At 37.7% G+C, this 24,986-nt stretch overlaps 1 protein-coding gene across 1 annotated transcript in view; it reads left to right on the top strand.

Moving 5' to 3' along the window:
- The window catches only part of LOC5570605, a 291,060-nt gene that overhangs the window by 163,129 nt on the left and 102,945 nt on the right, over nucleotides 1-24,986 (top strand). The window lies entirely within an intron of this gene.

Below are 24,986 nucleotides of genomic sequence, written 5' to 3'. Positions count from 1 at the left end.
TGGACTTCGTGGCTGAGCGATTAGTGTCGTCAGGCAGTGAGCGCATTGTGTCATGGGGTGTGGGTTCGATTCCCGCTTTAGCAATTGAAACTTTTCGTCAGAAATGTTTCGCGGCTGTGCCACTGGAGCATGCTTGTTCGTTGTCTAGTGTTAAGTTACAGTCTGTGCAGCTAAATGGCTGAAAACGGTGTCCGTGTCTTATTTTTAATTCCAGGCTTACTGGCAAGCATGGGATACATTCACTCGAATATTGCATTTCTCTCGCTCACATCCACAAGTGGTCAAGAGCGAGATTGCCGTTTCTCCGACCAAGCTGAGTGTTTCAATTTTCAATGCACTTTCTTCTTGTTCGCCGAGCGACAAGTTAGACAAAAACGGCAACAGAATGATTCACTACCGACTCCTTGTGCCGAAGGCATCCGATTGCTGTAGCGAATGATTCTTTACATTCCGATTCCGCACGAGTGGCATTCATATTTGAAAGCTGAAGAGCGTTCACTGACTGGTAATACACAAGGCGAAATGTTTCAGTGAACGCAAAATCTGTACATTTTGCAGGAAGCTTTTTGTGATCGAATGGCGAACGCGTTCTCTTCTTGTCTCCAATTAAAGAGAGGATAGGTGCTCTCTCCGCTCCGTATATCTTTTCATTTTCGGTTTATCTCAATCGTTTACGATTCGTCGGGATTGCGCTCACCCTAGTAGCGTTCGACAGTCATTGAACATTCGGTGGCAGCAGATACTTTGCAGATATTTTATCGGTAGCGTTCGGGTGAGTGAGTGAATATTCCCATGCTTGCTTACTGGATCATATTTTACGGCTCTTAATAGGTTTGGCTCACTATCTGTATTTCGAAACTTATTAATTTTATTAGCTGAAAGTTGTCTGTTGAATTATTTGTTATGTTTATAATTGCTAAAATAAGTTTAAATTTTGAGTAATAATTGTTTCACAATTTTTAAATGCCAAAACTTATAAAAAAATCCTTCAAAACTATTTTATGTTGCCTGATTTACGTTTTCGGTAATAAGTGGCTAAAACATTGGCTTTCGATTTTTTTTTCGGTCAAATTTTCTGAAATTCGTTCTTGAAATAGTTTTTAATATAAGTGATGATTCAAATGATCGTAAGGGGTCGTCCATAAATGACGTAGCTTTTTAGGGGGGAGGGGGGGGCTTCACGAATTTGTGACGATGTGTGACGAGGGGGAGGGAGGGGTCCTAGCTAGTGGACGTAGCATTTTGGATCGGCGTAAAATAAGAGGCGCTGAAAAAAATGTCACAATTTTTTTTTATCAGACTTCATTTTTCATTGTTTGACTTATAAAGTTGGGTTATAAAATGATGATTCAGCTTCAAAACATTCATATGACATGATTGAAAAACTTGAAACAAAATTTTAGATTTTCTGTAGTGCAATATATTCATGTAATAATAAATTAAATTATAAATAAATAAATTAAAAGATAAATAAATTAATTAAATTAACGACTTGGAGAACATTGTTTTAGTTTTATTCATATATTCTGTTAGAGTTTATTTCTTAAAAAAAATATGTTCGTTTTGGCAAATATTACATTCAAACAAGATATTCATTCTGTGAATTATGCTCTCAAGGTTGCAAAAGATCTGCACCCAATCAACTCATCGATTTGTTTTGATATATCAATGCTCTTGATGGAATAGCCTGAATAAAACTTGATGGAAAAGCCTGGACAACAGATTCGAGTTTTATCGAAATTGTTCTATCATTCAATTTTCTTAATAACTCGGTAATTTGAAGAAAGATTATTTTTAGTATTTAATTGTATCGTTAAAGGTTGTGTAAGATAATTTAAGTATGGGGAACGATAATGAAGTTAAGCTGAAATATCAATAAAGTTGAATAACTTGTACAATAATCGCTTAGATTTTCTGAACGTTCCAAATATTACTAGTGTAATATTTTCTACATCTGGCACCTGATTGATAAATGGATTTGAATTTGGATAATAATGACAAATATCAATTTCAAATCAAATATATCTTATCTTGACCATTTTCATTGAAATCTGTTTCCTAACAACGAATAATTAAAAAACAATCCTCTAACATAACTAAATTTCTTTTAAACATATTAGAAAATCTATTGTACCCCAACTCGTTACTGTTAGCTTCATCAATCCAATCGAAGATTTTTCCTTTTTTTTTCTATATTTTCAGTTGTAAACTAATTGTTTATGGTAACAACAGCAAAAGTAATACAATTTAGCCAACAACTTAAATAGGAAAGTTCATTTAAAACTGTTTTCCAAATTACTTTTGAGCGTTACTGCAAATCAAACATTTATTCGTTAGATTATCCTTACGTTTCAGTCAGTAATTAATAGCAAAATTTGTATTGAACTTTTGAATTCCAATTTTTTGTTTTAACCCAATTGTTAAGGAAAACAAATTAAAAAAATGTAAGGGGGGGGGGGTTGCTTGAAATGCTACGTATTTTCCAAGGGGGGGTATCAGCATTTGTTACGAAATGCTACGAGGGGGGAGGGGGGTGTAAAAAATCAGTGAAAAAATGCTACGTCATTAATGGACGGCCCCTAACAAAATATCAAACAAGTTTTGTTGAAAGCTTTGCCTGTGATGACTCGGATGTCAATAATCGTAACATTAGCTGCCCAATTCTAAATTTTTCGTAAAACATAATTTAAAATTACCGTTTTGTCTCAAATTCCGAACACTCTGTTTTTGTATGGCGATTGAGTTGAAATGTTTCGCTGAAATATGTCATCAAATTACCTGAATGGCAGTCGATTGCAATTCAGTTTACGTCTTCCAATTCATTTTATACCTCAGGAGTAGTGTTGATTCTCTGGCTAGAGGTCAGTAAAACTAGCTTAGATATATTTTTTTTACAATATTTTAATTTGAATACTATTTTTCGTTCTGTTCCGAATTTGAATCAAGGTGTTCGGAATATGTTGATGCTTTCGACTGATGATAGTTAACACTGGTTGATTTTTCGGCTTTCAGTCTAGTGATAGCGATTAAAACGTAATGTTTTTTCTACGCCCGACGTTTCAATGGGCTATGCCGTCTTTTTCAAGGGTTCTTAAAAGGTTGAACAAGGCTTAATTTAAAAATTACAAATGCACAAATGGAAACATTAACAACTTACAGAAAAATACGTTCTTTGTCTGGTGGTCTATACATAACATAGGTAATCGTCAAGCAAACAGTTTTCGTTCATCAATTTCCTAAAAGTCAAATTACACACATTTAGATTTACAGTCACAAAAATGATGGATAAATACTAACTAGGGTCAGTGTTCCCTTAGTGGACAGTCCCCTATAGTCGCACTAGTGGCTTTTTATGGCCGTTTTGCTATGAATCTTTTCAAAATATTTTTTGACATGAAGGTCAGGAGCTATTTATCTAAGTACCATTGATACACAGCTTGATTTTGTTCAAAAAATGATCGATATAATTAGTTTTGCTTAAAATTTGAGCTCCCTTGCGCCTATAGTTAACCTATTGTTCCTATAGTAGCACTACTGAGAGAAACTATTTTTTATTATACGAAATAATTAATGAATTAAGTACTTTTTTACATCAAACGAAAGCTTTTGATCCACACTTTGAAGGAAAAATATAAAAGCTTTGTAAAAATACGGTTTTGATTAGTATTTTGCCAACGCCGTGATGCTAGTGCTACTATAAGAACAGAAATTAGAAATAGTGCTACTATAGGCACATGTATTCCTATAGTGGCACAAGTGATAATAAATGCAAACATATGAATTTTCGCTGTTTTCATATTTTTCCCACAAAACCAAGATAAAAAGCTTTCAGATGATGTAAAAATAATGACGCTAGCGTTATTTTTCGATTTTATACGAATATTTGTTCTTAGCTATGCGGCTATTGGTACATCGACCCTATACAATTGGACACAGAAAAAACTAAAAATTGGGTCCTAAAATTTTTAATGAAATCTTGTTTTTATTCAATAACACGAAAGAGCATCTTACTGCAATTACTTTAGCAATTTTTCCCGCTCAAATAAGGGCTATATCATGTTTAAACTTTAATTTAAAAATTGGGTCCATAAATGAACCTTGACACTTAAGATCATGTTTGACGTTCGCTTAGTCGACAAAAACACCACAGGGGTTTCAGTTTTAACACTGGGGTTGTTCCTATCTGACATTTCGGAAGGGACACGGAAAACAAAATACACCCAAAATTTGAGTTTAAGCCAAGGGGTGTAACAAAATCTTTAAACAAGTTTTTTTGGGCTCAAACCAACGGAAAACATTAGAAAATTGAGTAAACCTGTGTTTTTGGCCTAAACTTAAGCGTTTGGCACTAAAATTGGGACAGGGCTTTAGGGCCCTATTACAGGCACTGGACAACTACTCGATCTTACTCGTCACTTTACTATGATGTTCAAACAGTCATTTTGTACTTATTCTATGGAAGTTATGTTGAGGGTTATATATTTTTTGCAAGTCCAGTGGGGAACATTTAGCTATTGGGTATTATTGTCGTTATAATTTGTATTAGTCTGGTAATTGGATATCTGTCTGTCTATGTGATTTGTTTTGGTTTTCGTCTTAAATGTGTGTAAAATCCCTGCATAAGTTGTACTCAAACTGTCACAGTCGCTTCGTTTGTTTACAGTCTTGTCTGTGTTGATGATGTGGCACACTTCCAAGATGGGAAGAGCGGAGTACCGTCTGTGGGTATCGAGTATTTCCGTTCTATGCAAAGCAAAACGATGTTGGTTATCGGCCGAATGCAGTAAGAGAGCAACATCGTTTTGCTTTGGACCATTCAACCATTTAGTCGAAGAAACATTTGGTCAAATGGACATTTGGTCGGATGGCTTGACTAGAAAATCGTTTGGTTTGAATGATTTGAAAACGCACTTAATTTGTTGCACAATGAATGATCATTAGGTCTTAAGTTTGTTTTGGGTAGATGGGTTGACAAACTTTTCGTCTGATGTCAATAACGAATCTTTCTAAGTGATAATTATTATTTACGTTTTACAACGAGGGTAGCATATGTACTGGTGTCTATATAGGATGAAGTATTCTTGTCATTGTTCATTTTGTAGTAGTTCAAAGGTAATTGTGTCAAATGCCGTAAAACTATTATTTTCATGTTTATCGTATTATAATGCTTTTTTAAGTTTTCTCACAAATAGTACTCTTTTTATTGCTAAATGTTGGAAGCATAATGATCTGTTAAATTTATTATTCTTTCAAAATATCATCATTCTTTGGAAAAACGCCTCCTTAATATTTTCGTTATTCAGCTCTTGAAATATTAAGCATTGTAAAATTTATTATTCTTTAAAAAAATCATCGTTCTTTATATAAAACTGCTGAAACACTTTCAGTGTGAATGAGCGGAACTTTTATTAAGTATCAAGTAATAGAGCGAACGACCGTGGAAAATAATTTGAAATGTGGGATCAGAGTTTGTACAGTTGGCCACCTCAAATTGTCAGCATATACTTCTATATATAGAATATTAGGGGCCAGTTTTGATGGTTAAGCCATTAAGGAAACGCTTCGACGAAGTGCATCGTCAGTTCGGCACGAAGGATACATTTTGTTTATCATTTAATGTGACTTCCATCTAAATTACATTCCTTGGGCAAGTAGCTTTGATAAACAGCGTCTTCGATTGATAATTAATTTCATCTAAAATAATCAAACAAAAGAAGAGCTTTTATCCCGTGATCGCGTGACGTGAGACGAGTCGACAAGGGTGACAATAGTTTACATTCTTTTATTTGAAATCAGCTCGTCGCGATTCATCTTATTCGAAGAATAAGCCTGAATGAGAAAAATGACATCAAGTTAATTCAAAAATGCAAGAGTTCAATCGATTTTGTGAGGAAGTCAGAGTGAGCAACTGGAACCCCAAAATATCATTCATCACATATTGTAGAGTTGATGTTTGTTCAATGAATTTCATCAAAGCAGATTCACCAAAGCAGGTTTCTTGAACTCTATCCTGTTGTTCTAGAATATGCAACCTCCAGTAATAGCATGGACCTGTGAGGGAGGCACCGATACTACACACGAAATTGTATACAATTGTTTTCCAAATTGCAAGATAACTCCAGTTTGCCAACGACAATCAAGGCAGGCTTAGTAAAAATCGCTAGTTTTCAATTGTTGTGTGCCTTCGATCTTTCTGGACAAACATTGAAAAAGGGCCACAGTTTTCTATGCGTTTAATTTTCAGTTTTAATGAAAACTGTGAAAAAAGCCTCATTCCAATACGGTACATTAAATAAGAATTAACGGTGCTCTCGTGACGTTTTTTTTTTTTTTTTTGAATGTGCATGCATTGATTCTTATTCAATTTTTGCTACTTTTGATGAAATGCAAAAATATGCTTAGGCTTATTACGCGCTTTTATCATGTTTGTCCATTGTTTAAGATCCGGGCTCACAGTGACAGTTCTTGACAGCAAAATCTCGGCTCACTGTGACGTAGAGAAATTTTGTATTGGTTTCTCCCTCCCAGGCATGGACCATATATGCACTCTTTTTTTTCACTGCCCCTATTAATGTGTATTAACATCAAAATAGCACTCTGTACGACAATCTGATATATCCCAATTCGACTAAATTTTCTTCTGAATGTCCTTCCTTCCACATGTCATATGTTTTTAAAGCAATGAAATTCTTTTCGACCAAATGTCCATTGGGCCGTCCCTTATTTTTCGAAAATGCGAAATGTTATAAGTTCGTCATTGTAAAGTGCTCGTTTTGGTAAAAAACTAAGTGGTCCCCCAACGGCCTTGAAGGTATTAGGCGTAGATGACCCCGTGCGTGAAATCGAGCTCGCTGCTCTAGTGCACGCAGCATGAATACGAAATGCCACCAGTAACAAATTGTCCTGCGCGCGTTGATAATCGTCATAGAAGTTTTTTTTTCTTTGGGATGATTCAAATATTACGTAACGCAAAATTTGCCAATTTTAAACCCCCTCCCTCCCACGTAACAGCTTTTGTATGGAAAATTTATTATTTTTATAAGGACCGTAACACTACAGAAGACTCTCCCCCTTCCTCTGTTGCGTTACGTATTATTTGAACGATCCTTTTGTAGTTCTGAATTTTATGTCAGCGTGCAGTGTTCTGTAGATATCCACAGTATAAAATATTTGTTTACTTAAAATTCTATGCTGATTATCAATTCGTTACTAGTGGCATTTCGTACTCATGTTGTATACACTAGAGTAGCGTGCTCGATTTGGCGCACGGGGGTCATCTACACATAATACCTTTAGGGTCGTTGGGGGACCATATAGCGTCCACGTACAGACTTCAAATTTTTACCTGATTGTTTTCTTACTAAAACGAGCACTTTACAATGAGGAACTTATAACATTTCGCATTTTCGAAAAATAAGGGACGGCCTAATGTCCATTCTACCATATGTACTTTCGACCAAACGTCATTCGACCAAATGTCTTTCGACCAAATTTCATAGATTCCATCATTGACATGGTTTGTCTGGCTTTAGGACATTTGACATTTAGTCGAAGGGACATTTGGTCGAATGGACGTTTGGTCGAAAATCTTTAAAACATTCGGTCGAAAAACATTAGGTCGAATGACGTTTCGTTGAACGAAAATTTGGTCGAAGGCTTATTTTGAAATGGTTTATTGAAAGATACTTTGATAAAATAGATATGTGACGGAAATGCAATTTTACACAATGGTTTGAATATTTGACAAATACTTCATTTTAGGTAAACTACCATTTCATCAAAATTCAATAATAAATCATCCTATGCTGATTATTGTTTTCTACGTTTTACGATATTGGTCAAAAAGTCATTGCTTTGAATACTTTGAATTATTAAATTTTGTTGGATGAAATGATGGCTACATAATCATATTATTAATCATACATCTATTTGTTTGTGATCGAAAGTTATGCAAATATTTAGAATTCCGATGGTTACTTTTTGAAAGTAGGGTTTTTGCACATGAACTGGAACATTTAGCATACGTTAATTTGTTATTCTTTCGTAGGGGAAGGGGTGGTAAAATGAACACCTCAAGGAAATCATCTTGTTTCTGATAGAAAAACGAGAAATTTGTATAGTTTAATCGCACAACATCAAAAATAGGGATGTAATCTATAGCAACGACATGGATTCAGACTAAAATAGCTAAATTTTCACATATTTTTATCGCTATCAAAAAGCAATGCAAATGTTCATTTTACCTGCACTATGTGGGTAAAATGAACAGCGGATGGGGGTAAAACGAACACCATGCAAATAACGTGAGCAAAACAAATATTTCTGAAAATTTTTATTGGCCCACCGAAAATATATTCATTAATGATTGTAACCCATTCAAAAAGAATTCTTAAGGTATCAGATTTGACATTATATGATAACGGTGAATAAATTACTGAAAAACCTCAAGTATTCCGAGCTAAAAGTTACGTCAATTCTAATTTTCAATCGTGGTTTTCTAAAATCCGTTGTTTCGTTGATATTTTCACTTCATTTAACCTACGTATCAACTCAAATACTCAGATTTATGCTCTAAATCGTCCGTGCGTGATAAAAATTTATCGAAATTTGTTATTTCTCGGTAAAAGGCACGGTGTTCATTTTACCACCCCTTTTCATTTTACCACCACTTCCCCTAAACTGTGAACTCCCGATCTTTATCTGATAGAAGCATACGATGAGAGTGTTTTAACTCCGGGCCTTGAAGCTTAGGGATTTATATAAAAAACTCAGAATGCGGAAATCTGATTTAAAACGGCAAAATAGATGCTTTCAGGAAAACCTTTATGGTGCAATGATTCTTAAATGTCAGGCAACTCTACTTATGGTTAATTGGCTTGTTGTGACTTCCAGTTTATTGGCATTCTTTTAGCAAATGTATTGCTTTGCTGACGGTGTTGATAATTTCGGGTGAACAACAAATCTTACGGTGGGAGGTTTGATCAATAATAACTAAACAAGAATATTGTGCTTATTCTGAATATTGAGTGAGGTAAGGCGAGATGATTCAGGCGACAAAAGTCGGCTTGCTTCAATTTGGGATCAGCTTATCTCGTTAAGTTGAACGTAAATTTTAATGAAAGATCATTTGATAAAGTTGATTATTAATTTCTTAGTTTTGCAAAATTGGTAAGATAACGTATTCCTTTGAATAATCTGAATCATTAAATATATTTGAATTAAAAATAGGCTATTGCATGCAGTCTTATTTTTATATTTCATAATCTTTCTATTTATAATTAAGTTATGCCAAAATCTAGGATTTCTATGATTATTCAAATGAGCCTTTTAGTAGATATTTTATACATTGACTGAAATACTTGGCTGTAGTGAATTTATTATTCTTTTAAAATAAACTGCTCAACAAGTTATTTTATTACTCAACGATATGAACATAATGTTTTCTTTATTTATTATTCTTTTGGAAGCATTCGAAGCAAGTCCTCGGGATCTTTTTTTAATTTCCGGGTCTTGCAGCTCACGGACGTGGGTAAGATTTTTAAATGCGGGAATCAGAATGTTAGGTATCGGTAACACTACTTATGGCCAATTGACTTATTGTGACTTCCAGCTTAACCCCTCTACCGCAGCTTCATTTTTTACCGCAAAATAAATATTCAAATCGTTATAACTTTTTTTGTTTTCCAATATTTTTGCACCATTTTTTCACAAGTCCTCAAAAAACTCTTCTAGTTTAGAAATCCGTGTCGATATTAATTATTGGTGGTTTTGGTAAAAAACTAAGTGGTCCCCCAACGGCCTTGAAGGTATTAGGCGTAGATGACCCCGTGCGCGAAATCGAGCTCGCTGCTCTAGTGCACGCAGCATGAATACGAAATGCCACCAGTAACAAATTGTCCTGCGCGCGTTGATAATCGTCATAGAAGTTTGTTTTCTTTGGGATGATTCAAATATTACGTAACGCAAAATTTGCCAATTTTAAACCCCCTCCCTCCCACGTAACAGCTTTTGTATGAAAAATTTATTATTTTTATAAGGACCGTAACACTACGGAAGACTCTTCTAGTTTAGAAATCCGTGTCGATATTAATTATTGGTGATCTGGTTTTAAAGATGTTCCGATGTTCCTTGAGGGACCGACATTTTCCATATAAAATGTCTTTGGTGGCCAATTTGTTTTTGATCAATTTATCAAAAAAAAAATAAAATAAATGTGGGCTATATAATGCCAGGTAATATGGAACTTTTCTTAAAAAATCATACAAATCGGTTCAGTATTCTTGGAGATATCTAAAAATCACGATATGATGTTTTTTGAAGTTTTTAAGATCTTTATTTGGCCAGCGTGGTTACAGAAACCTAAATGGTCATTACTTAAAGACGGCTGCACCAAATTTCTTCATTTTTTCACAACATACTCTCCTTAATGTATTGTTTCGAAGAGTGAATATCTTCTTCTTCTTTCTGGCGTTACGTCCCCACTGGGACAGAGCCTGCTTCTCAGCTTAGTGCTCTTATGAGCACTTCCTTAGTTATTCACTGAGAGCTTACTATGCCAATGACCATTTTTGCATGTGTATATCGTGTGGCAGGTACGAAGATACTGGTATGCCCTGGGAAGTCGAGAAAATTTCCAACCCGAAAAGATCCTCGTTCGGTGGGATTCGAACCCACGACCCTCAGCTTGGTCATGCTGAATAGCTGCGCGTTTACCGCTACGGCTATCTGGGCCCCTGAGAGTGAGTGAATATCCGAATACGATTAAAATTGTTTAGCCTGAGAAATTAACTAGGTGTTCTAGTTACGGGTCGGTCCCCCAAGGAATTTTTAAATATCTTCAAAACCAGAGACCAATGATCAATATCGACACAGATCCTAAAACTAGAAGAGTTTTTTGAGAGCTTGTGAAAAAATGGTGCAAAAATATTGAAAACAAAAAAGTTATAACGATTTGAATTTGAATTTTGCGGTAAAAAATGAAGCTGCCGGTAGAGGGGTTAATAACATTCCTTAAACCTTTAAACCCGTAACGCGGGTAGATCACCTTTTCGTGGTGCGTTACGGGTTAAGATCTACCAATTTGAACTCTAGTCTCATCTTGTTTGTCGGGCTAGGGTAATATGGGGTCGTCGATAAATGACGTAGCTTTTTAGGGGGGAGGGGGGTCTTCACGAAGTGTGACGAGGGGGAGGGAGGGGTCCTAGCTAGTGGACGTAGCATTTTAAATCAAGTCCGTAAAAAGAAAGGCACTGAAAAAAATTGCATACAATTATTTTTTATGAAACTTCTTTTTTTTACTTATAAACTTGGGTTATTCAAAACATTCATGAGACAAGATTGAAAAAGTATCTATGAAACTTTAGATTATCTTGATAAATGCAATCAAACAGATGTTTTGAAGCTTTAAATAATTATGTGAATATTATTTTATATTCGTGTCTAAATTAATAAATTTTTAAATAAACAAAACAAGTTTAATGAAATGATTAAAAATCAATGCTCTAAAAACTTGGAGTACATTTTTTACTTGGAGTACAAGATATTTATTCCGTGAATTATGCCTTCAATGTTGCAGGAGATCTCCACCCAATCAACTCATCATTTGTTTTGATATATCAATGCTCTTGATGGAATAGCTTGAATATTGATAAGGATAATAGATTCGAGTGTTAACAAAATGGCCCTATCATTAAATTTTGTTAATAACTCGGTAATTTGAAGAATTTTTATTATTTAACGGTTTCATTATAGGTTGTGTAAGATTATTTCAGTATGGAAACGTTAATGAAAATCAACTGAAATATCAATAGAGATTATTGTATTTGTATAATAATTGCTAAAATTTTCTAAACATTCCAAATATTTTAACTGTAATCTTTTATGTATCTGGCCACTGTTTGCTGAAATGATTTGAAATTGGATAATATTAACGATGATTCATTTTAAATTAATATATTTTCTTGATCATCTTCATTGAAATCTATTTCCTAACAACGAATAATTAAAAAAAAAAACAATCTTCTAATATAACGAAATTTTTGTTCAATATATTATAAAATATATTGGACCCTAACTCGACAGTATCGAGCTTCATCAATCCAATCAATTTTTTTTCACATTTTTTACAGTAAACTTGTTTTTTATGGTAAGAACAGCAATAGTAATATAATTTAGTCTATAAGAAACTGGACACCAAAACCAACGAAAATGTTTATTTTAAACTTTTCCAAATTACTTTTGAGCGCTACTGTATATCAAACTGTTAGAATAGATTATCCTTTCATTTCAGTCAGTAATTAATATCAAACTTAGTTCTAAATTCCAATTTTTTGTTTTAACCCAGACGCTAAGGAAAACAAATAAAAAAAATATAGGAGGGGGGAGGTGCTCGATATGCTACGTATTTTCCAGGGGGGAGTACCAGCATTTGTGACGAAATGCTACGAAAGGGGAGGGGGTTGTAAAAAATCAGCGAAAAAATGCTACGTCATTTATGGACGGCCCCTATGTTCTGGTAATTCAAGGATTCGCGGTACAAAGTCCTTGTTACTGGCACCAGTTTCTGAAAATTAATCTATTTTACCTAGCAGATGGTTAAAGACTCGGACTTGGTCAGTCCCGAGACTACACTTGAAGCCAGGATAACAATCATGAGTATTAACTCAACAAGGACTGTAAGTACTGGTAATTCAAGGACTCACGTGAATTCTGATTACTAAACAAATTTTCTAGCTTGATTCGGTTTTGCTGCTAGCTTAAAGCCCCTTTTTTCTAGTATTTTTCTGGGACTAAACTAAAAGCGAAACAAGGATGTGACTAGAGTTCCGTTGCATGGTCAAATATCAGTAGTACCGATTTAGTTCCTCAGAAATTTAATCGATTATGTTTGCTAAGGGGCAAAAATGTAAAATTGGGCTTATTCTATGTATCATAACTGAGATGACAAAAGTCGGCTAGTTTCCATCTAAGATCAGCTTATCTCGAATCTCAGAACATGCCTGAATGACAAAGCAGCAAGAAACGTTAAAACGCAAGAGGTTGATCAATAAGTCGGAAGAGCGCCCATCAAATTGAATATCAAAATTTTGCTAATCGCATGTAGATTGTTAGTAAAGTGGCAGATATTTTTTTCAATTATTCAATTACTCTTGTATTAGCGAAAAAATGCTACTCTCGACGGTAGTGCTACACGTGATACTTAATATCCATATTATTTAGATTCGAAGATTATCCTTTTCACGAAATGTCGGTTCGACCAAATATTATATGCTTTCTGTTTCAACTAAACCTTTTCGACCAAATGTCCATTCGACGAAATGTCCGTTCGACCAAATGTCTTTCGACCAAATGTCATAGATTTATCAAGTATACGTAAACAGTGACATGGGGTCAATTCACAGTATACAGTAATGACCCGATTTTGTCAGCCCCCGATTTTAGCACCCTTTTTGATCCGATTTTGTTTACCCCTGATTTTGGCATCCTCTTTTGCCCTGTTTTGTCAACCTAAAATTGATATTCGTTTTAATCAGAGTAAGCACGTATATACTGGCATAAAGTCAATTATGACCTTGGCCATGTCTATACAATCATGTAAAGACCGAAATTTTAAAATTTGAAATTAGTAAATATCCAAGAAACTGGTCAATGTTGCCTTGGATTATGGTACATAGAAACTGGAAGTTGAAAAACAATGTTTCTTTAAACAAAATCATAAAACTAAGTTCTTAAGTTAAAATAGAACTTGAATCAAGTCGATTTTTCCCCGGTTTTAGTCCTTTTCCGATATTGTCAACCCTAAATGCAGCATGGGGCTGACAAAATCGGGACATTACTGTATTTGAAACGAATATCCCATACAAATTTCGAATTGAATGCGCCAGCAGGTGAAGCAACCAAATGAGTTGATATTTTGAGAGAGCTTTTCTCTTACCCTAAAACATTGATTTATCTTGAGGGTGCCCGTTGTGTTTTACAACATTTTTGTTTAAGGTCCAGTCTAATGTTCATTTAAGCCAAACATGTTTTATGCATAAAGTCTGTTGTGCATAACGTTCTTCTACCCAATAGAATACACTTATTTGTATATTCTTTCAGCATATATGTAGTAGACAATATCACCTTTTTAATAACATTACATTATTCCGTTGAAGTTTTCTCCTTATATGTTGGCCAAAAATGTTCCCACTTTACCTAAATTTGATAAAATAATTGAAAATCAGACCACCCAAACTACAGCGATTCCATTGAGGGTTTTCCAACACAGATCAACACCATACTTCCACTAACGATGGATCTCCAATGATTTGCACTACTTTGCTCTTGGCATAGATATCTCAAACCTTTCAAACATAACAGCAACAATCGTATCTAAGGAAGTGATCGAACTGAAGTAGGTACCTTCCTCATCTGTACCTCTGTACACGTGTACTCTCTTCCGTTCAAGTATTAGGCTGCACATGTTTCTTGCCTACCTGTTTGGGGGTTTCTATTTGAATCTTGCGTGAGTGCCACATTTTCACTCTTTGCAAACAATTGGCATAGGCATGGAGCGCGTGTAACGATTGCCTCTTCATTAGTTTGAGCGATCAATCGAAATTGAGCTTACACATACCTTCTGTATCGAAATCGAAATTGCGGCCAACCCTAGATTGAGGCAATTACTTAGATGCTCTATTTCCGGAAGACACTCACAATTCAAATAGAGAAATAACCTAATCACAAATAAACCAATCCATTGAAAAATTTCTGCTATTTTCAATTACTTAGTCTTTGAAAACATAAATGCGTAAACTAATTTAAGCTTTTTTGGCTTCTCATATGTACCCGTGAGAGAATCACATACGCAATCATGTAAATGTTACATATGCATGCACCTGCACCGTGGACACAATATAAAGATAACGAAAGCGGTCCTAAGAAACTCCTTTCACTCACAGTGTTTTATAATACATTTAATTGCCAATTTGAAACGCAAAACAAAAGGCCGGCTTTCCCCTGAAATTCGAACAATTGGCGATCGATGAATAAAAAATTGGCCGAATGAAGTACCATCATTTGTGTTCCTCCAATTAGTATTCATTTGCACCGCATGTGTGGTTGTGGTTGTGGATATTCAAGTGCTAATGAGTGTTGATTTATCAATTGGCAACAATTATCATCGCCTGTTTACAGTTGATAATGCGAGCTTCGTGGTTGGAATTCATACGTTTGAACCCGTCATCTGACTTTGCTGTGCATTTTTATTCGAATCTTGGAACCGGGATCGAAAATGATTACAATTATAAAACATTCCTGCGTTATGCGTATTATACGACACATTACTATTTATATATAGAGGCATTCATTTCTACTTTTCATGACCTCATTCAATGAAAACATAGATAAAGTGAATGTACCGAATCTATGATGCTTCACAGTCAAATTCGTTTTATAAAACATCAAATCATCGTAAATGATACCATTAAAGCTATTTGTATGATTTAATGGATTTTTACATGATACACCTGGCATGTTTTCTATTGCTGTATTCGTCGCAATTTCCGCCTTTTCATGTGTTGAACCAATTCCACATAAGGCCCACACTAAAAAGTAGCTGCTTCTTTTGGTGCACAGCCAGTAGAATGAATAAAAATTTTCTTTTCAGACTGAAAAGTCCACCCCCGTCTAGACGAGGTGTGTTCATTGGATTCGCGAAACGTGTGCACTGAGTTGGCTCGCTAAATGGATCATATTTGCATTCCTTGCTTCACCGTCTTTTGAATGACCGGTAGTCGAAGTAAAACGTAGATGATTAACACAGTGTTACAAATGGAACAGACTGAAAAATTCTTCGAAGTTATTCAAACCACATATTGTGGCAGGTTCATGGACAAAAGGCCGAAAGACAAAACGTCGAAAGGACATAAGGTCGAAAATGATTCGTTCGGTGGGAATTTTTTTCTTCTTTGAAAAAAGATTGTCGACCTTTTGTCCCTTCTTTTTTGTTCTACGACCTTTTGCCCTATTGACCTTCTGTCCCTTAGACCTTTTTCTTTCGATATATTGTCAGATTTGTTGGAACGATTCATATTTTTTTACACGTACAAGTTGATGAGTGGTCGAACGTCCATGTCGGAATCCGAACTGTTGATTGGTAAAACATGAATATTTCTCGCGGAACATTACTAAAGGACCTATGTACAAATGAGAGATTCTCTCCTCTCTCGTTCTCTTTCGATTATAACAGTGGAATACTAAAGATTTTGGGAAGTTTTTCACTATAGATCGAAAGCCAATTTCCTTGACTAGCGTTTCATACAAAAAACGCAACAGAAGAGGTTAATGTGACTCAGTTATTAATGAAAGAGAAAGTAAACAAAGAGAGCCTCTCAATGTTAGATAGGTCCTTTAGTAATGTTCCGCGAGATTTGTTCTCGAAAAGTTTACTGATGGAGCAAAGCAAACTGATTGGACGATAGCTAGAAGCTTCTGCAGGATTTTTAAAAATTGTTTAATACATCAATCAAGAATGGGGCCTTCCTTAGCCGAGTGGTTAGAGTCCGCGGCTACAAAGCAAAGCCTTGCTGAAGGTCTCTGGGTTCGATTCCCGGTCGGTCCAGGATCTTTTCGTAATGGAAATTTCCTTGACTTCCCTGGGCATAAAGTATCATCGTACCTGCCACACGATATACGAATGTGAAAATGGCAACCTTGGCAAAGAATGCTCTCAGTTAATAACTGTGGAAGTGCTAATAAGAACACTAACCTGAGAAGCCGGCTCTGTCCCAGTGAGGACGTTAATGCCAAGAAGAAGAAGAAGATCAATCAAGAATGACAAGCTACTCTCTAGAAGCCTCTTGATGAGGATGTAAATAAATCCATCATCGCCAGGAGCTTTCATATTTTTTTTATTTTACTTAATAATAATAACTTCTTCCAAATCAATCTCTTAGAAATTTTCGAAAACGTTCTCTTAATTGAGAATGCTTTCGAAATATTAAGTAATTTGATTTAAAATTGGACTAAGTGAGTCCTAAACTAAAATTATGCGCGCTTTCAAACTGAATAGAAAGGTTTTAAGCTTTTTAGAAATTAGTTAGTAATAATTTGTTTTCCTCTTTCAATGCGAAAATTAGCTTCAAGGTCATCGTCTTTAATCACGGATTCACTATCAAATTTTGTTTGCAAAGAAATGTTAACATCAAGATTACTATTAATGTATGTTTCATATGTATTCCAGTCGCCAAGGCACAACTTGGCAAGGTAGAAGACACTAAGTCGTGTCAGACTGAATTGTTTTCCTTCACCGACAACGCGAATATATATGATGATATTATTCGAAACGCGATGCGAAAGAGCACACCTGCCAAGGATGAATACGTAGCGAAAAAACGTATGGTTGCAAAAGGAAAAGTGACCTACGCGACTGTCCTCCAGAGCGAAAAAGCTGATACGAGCCAAGCTCCGCGATCAAGAGGACATGTGAACAGTGGAGAGGCCAACACAAAGCCTCAGGCCAAGAAAGCCAGGAAGCAAGATCCACTGGATAGCCCGAACCAGGCAGTGCATCCATAGAAACCAAAGGAACCACAGGTGCAAGGCAACATCAACCCGTGAACTTATCGCCATTGGGCGCAGATGTGCAGAGCATAAGGCAGGGTTGGTAAAATGATCCTAGTCTTAAAGAAAGACGTCAAACAAGAGGATTCAGTCTATAAACAACTGGAACAAGAAGTACTTGGCGACGTGATGTTAGATCTCTAATTCTGCAGTGTAAAAATCTGGATGAGGTCACCGATGCAGCGGAGGGCTGCCATCAAAGAGCAGTGTGACATCGAGGTTACCAGTAAAGCCATCCACGTTAGAAAGGGCTCGCAGGGCAGAGGCCAACAAAGCGAAGAACTTTGGCATACTCAAGGTAGGCTGGTTTGCCGATTAAGCATAAAAAAGCCTCCTGAAATTTACTTCAAGTGTTTCGGGAAAGGCCATAAGTCGTAGAAATGCGAAGGTCTTGACATAAGTAGGTTGTGCAGAACATGCGGTACCGAAGGCCATAGGGCAAGCGATTGTAAGCAAATCGCTAAGTGCCTAATATGTGTCGACAGAGCAGACAACGGACACTTAACGAGCGGACCCAAATGTCCGGGCACAAGCGGAGTATCAAAGCAGCCAAAACGGAAGTAACACAGTTAAATTTAAACCACTGTGATGCAGCCCAGCAGCTGCTTTGGCAGTCAGTCTCGGAAACCAAGACCGACGTGGTGTTACTATCGGACCCATACCGCATACCAGCCAACAACAGGAACTGGGTGGCGGATAGTTCTCAACAGCTAGCAGCTATAGGGACGACAGGATGATACCCAATTCAAGAAGTAGTCTCTAGGTCAAATGACGCAAAACCGATAGCAAAAATTACCGGCGCGTTCTATTGCAGCTGTTACGCGCCCCTAACGTGGTCGATTGAGGAATTTTCCCACATGGTCGACAGGATTATAACCGAACTAGCTAATCGGTGGCCAGTAGTGATAGCTAATGACTTTAATGCATGGGCAGTGGAATGGGGTAGCCGCTGCACCAACCAAAGAGGCCAACTGTTGTTGAAATCCCTGGTCGCATTTGCCAGTTCTACAGGCAAATGTGGGTACAGTGAGTACCTTCCGCAGAAATGGTGCAGAATCGATTATCGACGTGACGTTTTGTAGTCCTAACCTTTTACCATGAACTGGCGCCTTGATGACGGTTATTCTCATAGCGATCAACAATCGATTCGCTATAGTATAATATCAGGCGGGCGGAGGGCAGTGCGATGTAACTCGACCCAAGTCCGAGGTTGGAAAACAGCGCGCTTCGACGGCGAAGTATTCACCGAAGTTCTGCGACGCGAACGGAACATTTTGAACCTAAACGGTGAAGAGCTAGTTGCTGTGATATCACGAGTGTGTAATGCTGCCATGCCAAGAAAAGTCCCTCCTAGAGAGAACAGGCCACCAGTGTACTGGTAGTGCGAATCAATTGCAAATCTTCGAGCAATCTGCCTTCGGGCTAGACGAAGAATGCAACGCGCACGCACAGAAGCACAAAGAGAAGAACGCGGTTCAGCATTCAGAGAGGTAAAGTTAGCTTCGATAGTCTATGCCAGAGTGCCAATTCGAGTCCGTGGGATGACGCCTACAAAGTGGTAATGGCTAAGGCCAAAGGTGCCATAGCGCTTCAAGAGAAGTCGCCCGAGTTGCTGCGATCGATGATCGATGTACTCTTCTCGCTTTATCCCACAAGCCCATGGCCCCCAGCGCCGTATGCGGCAGTTGAAGGAGAAGAAATGGCGAGGATGACGAACGAATAGCTGGCTGAAGTCGTGAAATCATTCGCGTCAAACAAGGCACCGGGACTCGATGGTATCCCGAATGTTGCCTTGAAAGCAGCAGTGAATGCGAATCCGGAGTTGTTCAGAACTACGATGCAACGCTGCATAGATCAAGGAATCTTCCCGGATGTATGGTGCTACTACCAAAAGCGGGGAAACCACCAGGTGACCCGTAGGCGTATATACCTATCTGTCTACTATATACGGCGGGCAAGTTATTGGATAGGTTAATCCTTAACAGGCTAGTATCGTATACAGAAGGTGCGGACGGCCTGTACAACAACCAGTTTGGGTTTGGGAAAGGTAAATCTACTCTGGACGCTATCCAGTCGTTTTTTCAGACAGCTGAGGTGGCAATCGAGCATAAAAGGACCGGCAGGTGGTGGTGGTCAACAACCGGAAGTCCGACCAACGGGCGCATATCTCGGTAGGTGATTGCACCATAGAGTCCAAGCGATCCCTTAGGCATCTTGGAGTAATGATCGATGACAAGCTCATCGTCGCTAGCCACGTTGAATATGCCTTTAAAAGGGCATCTACGGGTGTATCGGCGCTTTCGAGGATGATGTCTAACAGCTCTGCTATAATTGCCAGCAAACGCAAGCTCCTGGCAAGCGTGGCGCAATCCATATTAAGGTATGTAGGACCAATCTGGTCAAATCGCTAAGAATGAGCAGAAACCTAAAGCGGTTGGAAAGCACGTACAAGATAATGGTCTTAAGAGTAGCAAGTGTATACCGATCGGTATCTTAAAAGGCCGATGCACATCATCAAGGAAGATGTTCAATGCTTCAACCATAGAGGTACCAGAGGAGTCCGCAACGTGTGTAAAGAGGCAACGCTCAGAAGTTGGCAGCAGGAATGGGATATCTCCACTAAGGGTAGATGGATCCATCGGATGTCGGATTGGTATAGAGGAGGCCATGGAGAAGTGAACTTCCACCTGACGCAGTTTCTGTCAAGACATGGTTGCTATAGGCAGTACCTGCAAAGGTTAGACCAGATTCTCTTGCGTGCCCCAATTGTGCTGGTGTAGAGGAAACAGCGGAGCATGTCGTGTTTGATTGGCTCCCTACATGTGGAGGGGACACGTCCCCCGATAATATAATAGAGAGAATGTGTACAGATGCCGAGTGCTGCAATGCAGTAACTACGGCTGTCACTCATATTATGTTAGAATTGCAGCGCCTATGGCGCAGTTGACTAGGAAATGCAGTTTGCCTAGGCTACTTCTGCTGGATCCGTTAGAGAAACGTAATGCAATAATACTTTTATTTGTAAATTCCTTCCCAATTACATCAATCATATGTTGCCATGTTCAGATCAAAATTAAAATTAGCAGCAGACTTATTATCTGAAGTAAGTGCTAGAAACATTAAAATGGATTGATGATTTATTTTATAACGTTGTTTTGAAACTAATCCCTTTCCTGCAAACTTCTTACAAACAATGTTTCCATAGTTTAACGAAACAATTGAAACGTAATGTAAAAAATAAAAAAGAACATATTTTTGGAGCCATTTGTTTTAATCCATTTTAATCGTACATGTTACGAAGGCTGAACGTAAACCCGTCTTTGGTTGAATGGCTTTAAGTTGGCTTACAAAAAAATAGCTTCACTAGCCACTCATGTTATTCCCAATTAGGATGTTTAATTGAAGTCAGCCGCTACTTCGCTCACAACAACGTGCGTAAATATTTAAATTTCTACTTCCACCGCCCAGCTGTCTCTTGAACATGGCTCGACTCGCGTGGTGCATCATGTGTGAACATTCGGTAGCTATGCAAAGGAAAGCGAAAGCAAACATAAATCGCATGTGCATACGGGAACCGGCGAAATAACATAAAAAAGTGCATTACAAACAAATGTGTAACACAAACCTGATGAAATCTACAACGTTGGAGAGAAAATAAGACATTATCGGTAAGCAACTTAAGTCAACAACAAGCGCAGTTAATATTACAACGACCTTGTCTGGTGGTAACAGACACTCGATAGTTTATTTTCGCGACATCGTCGAGGGTATACAAATGCTTGGGACAAGGAGAAATTTACTTTCGCGTTTGATTTTATGTTTGTTCGATTGTGTTGTATTAAAAAATAAAACCTACAATAATTCCGAGCTAATGACTTAGCTGGAATTTGAAACAAAGTTCCCGTGCGCAGACGTGGATAACGATGTAACCAATTTTCTAATCCACAAAAAACAAAAATATTTACTTTGAACAGTTATAAATTGATATTCATAATTATGTGTATAAATTTGATTGCGCTAATGTACAAAATTATGCCTTCCTTTTATTTATATCCGTCAAAAAAATAAATGAAGTTGATTACCGACACAACAACCGTTTCATCCCGCAATACAGCGTTAGATGTTCTTGACTACACGGACAGTTTGTACCTATAAATATAAATTCGGCGAGAACATCTGATTTTTGTTTGTAAACATATGATTCACCACCGCGAATCGTCACGAGCATCTATTTCAACCCACTTGAGCAACTATTGAATCTGATGCTGTTACTGTTCATATTTTATTTGGGTAATTATTTTATTACATTTCATGTGGCAGTTTTTTTTTTGCTTTTTATACTCAAAGAATCTAAGGCAACGCGGAGGGGTTGCGCTGTCTAAATGGTATTTGATGTTTTTTATCGTACTGCTGATTTCAAAGTTGAATTGAATAGAACTTCCGAGAGTCTTTAAATCTATTCTTCAATGAAATACATTACAACGAATATATACCGTTGATTGTTTATTTTCTGGTATGGACATACGCCGTCCAAAAGGTTTACCAACATTCATTGCACTTTTCAGTCGACTCGCGTGTTTGGGTGATCCGAAAATAAACATTCGTAGATCACGAGAGATGGGCATTACTCACTGTACGAGTTTATGGTTGTATATTTTTGACAGCTAATAAAAATCTTTCAACGCTGCGATATTATTTGATGTGGTATTACGGGCAATAGGATGGCGCATTCCTTTATGAATTAAAAAAGGAGAGCTAGAAGTGATGATTAACGAACGAGTGGGTCGATTGGCTCTTGAAATACTAACGCTGCACACATCAATATCAAAATAGGTAGCCGGGATGCACACCATGACGAGAATCAATTTTTGAATACTTATTTTAAATCCGTATATCTAAGCTAGTTCTAGTTGGATCTGATTTACTTGCAAGATTAGAAGTCAGGTTGATTCTAATAGCTGTGCTCTTGATTTACTGCCAATCAATATGGGAGCAGGCCCCACTCTTAATTGAATGAATCAAATGCCCTTCCTTTTTGACAAGTTCTTACTAGGCTCTAGGAGATTGGTGCCTCGTCTGCAATCCGAACACTTGATTTCGAACGATCCATCGTTACACGTATCAGCCTAATTAGTTTCGTTGGAAAACCATGTCCCAGTCTGCTAAACAAAATCTGTGACAGTGTTTTGTACGCCGAATTCAGCAGGGTAAATCCTCTGTAATTTGTACATTTCAGTATGTGCCTATTATTGCATATTTAGTCACATTGAGATACAGATCTGAGTCGATAGTAAGAACTCGAAAAGTCCGAACATTTATGACATTTGAGAAATGTCACCTATCAACCAGCACGTAGTCTATTTGGGAGTAGGCAGCGCAACTCAGATGTCGCCAGGTGATTTTGCGGAAATTTTCGCGTGCGGAGTTGGTACTGCTGATTGCCATAAATCTAGCAGCAGCGAAGGTTACGAGCCGCATGCCATTATTGTTGGGAACGGAATAGAGGATTTCCTTTCTAATGATGAGTCGGAAGAAGTTGCTAATAACTATCTTGGCATTTTGTTTTCGACACTCTTCATAGGCATCCGAATTACAACGTGGGAAGTAAAGCTATTTCCAAACACAGAATCATCCAAGCACTTAGTTCCAGTAACCCAACCCACAGATTTTCGCCCCCAGCAAATCCCTTTTTTTCTTGCCGTCGGGACATCCCTGCATTTGATGGGTCCATCTTCCAGGTCTGATAATCTTTAGAGCTCTGTCTTGTTCGTGCACCGAGAGTGATACCGAAATACCATCCGATCACCTTGGAATTGTTATCGGATCTCCGCCGCTCACTGTTAGTTCACCATCGGGATCCACCACTGGTGGGGATTTGATCCATATGTGCTCTAACACCACTCGCAACCAAATTCCAAGCGCAGAAGCTACTCACTCCAGCTTTTCGGGAACCAGCTAGATTTTGGGGCAATACCCTACTCAATCTATTAGAATATAGTGATTTCACTATCCTAAATGATGGTTCATCGGCTTTCTTCAATAATTGCTGTTCGACGTCAATCGATGTCACCCGGTCGGAGATCCGACGGTTCAGCTGGTGCATCGATTCGGACCTACAGGGTAGCGATCATCACACACTCAATTTGTTCGGTAAAAATAACTGGGTTTTGGGCTGAAAGTCTCGTTAATAAAGAAAATTCATTCATTCAACTTGGTTTTGGAACTATCGAAAAAGTCAGTAAACTAAAAAAAATGTCAGAAATCGAAAAAAAGAGATTTTTTACTGAAATTTTGCAGAGAGCTTTCTTTTTATATCATATATCGATAAAAAATAAAATATGGTGAAATTTGCTTTTCAATTACGCGTGGCGACAGTTTTCATTTTTCTGACTTTTTCGGTAATTCCAAAACCCAGTAAAATTTTACCGACCCCAGTAATTTGATCTAAGTGTGCATGCTCTTCCAATCTTGTTAGCCGTGGAGGTTCTCGTAACGATCAGTCGTCCCCGCTGGCTGTACAATCAGGCAGATTGGAGTGTCTACCATAACAGCGTCAGTGCAATACTCCGCTCTCGCCACCCGAGTAGTATGTCAGAATTTACTGCCATTCTCACGCAAGCGTCGGCCTTCTAGATCCCGATAACTAGTAGGAAGAATAGCCGAAACGCTTTTCGTTGATGGTCTCCAGCGATCAAAAAAAGTGATTAAGGCACGTGAAAACGCTTTTCGCGTCGTGAAAAGAATGGCACCCGATCATTCAAACCGAGATGTAAACCTTCATCGGTATCACTTCGAACGTAACACAATCAACCGCTGACCTATGGGCTAAGGTCAATGCTCTCAACGGAAAAGGATTCCTGGCTCCACCAACCCTCGAAATTGAAGGGAATAACACTGACCCAGAAATCATTGCCGACGGCCTGGGAAACTATTTCGCCAAATTTGTCAAGTTTGGGTCCTATGCTGGTGTGCAGCTTGCCATTAATAAACCTTTGCAGTATGCTGTGAGTCGCTGTTTTGTGAAATCTGGAGGCCATGACGACGTTGGTTATCCATCGATGAAAAATCTTGACGGACATTATGAGGCGCCGCTGTACCTCAAACGGGTTTTTTCTTTCTCTCCAGAAAGAAAACACGGGAAGGTTGATTTTCGTTTAACACTTTATTCACTGCACTTACATATCTTTAGCAAGCTCAATTTTACTTTTCACTACACTTAACACTTTCACGGAACTTGACCGTTTGCCGGATCAGATGATACTATTCGCCGAAGTGCAGCTTCCACTCGCCGGAGGGAAATTAGAACATTCTGGACATGTCCCAACTTCGAACATTCCAGAAATGTCGGGTATCTGGATGCACTGCCACTCACGCTGTTCTATCCA

This window comes from Aedes aegypti, chromosome 1 (assembly GCF_002204515.2).
Source record: "Aedes aegypti strain LVP_AGWG chromosome 1, AaegL5.0 Primary Assembly, whole genome shotgun sequence".
Lineage (NCBI taxonomy): Eukaryota > Metazoa > Arthropoda > Insecta > Diptera > Culicidae > Aedes > Aedes aegypti.
Note: the sequence above shows the minus strand (reverse complement) of the source record. Positions and strands in the feature narration are given on the sequence as shown.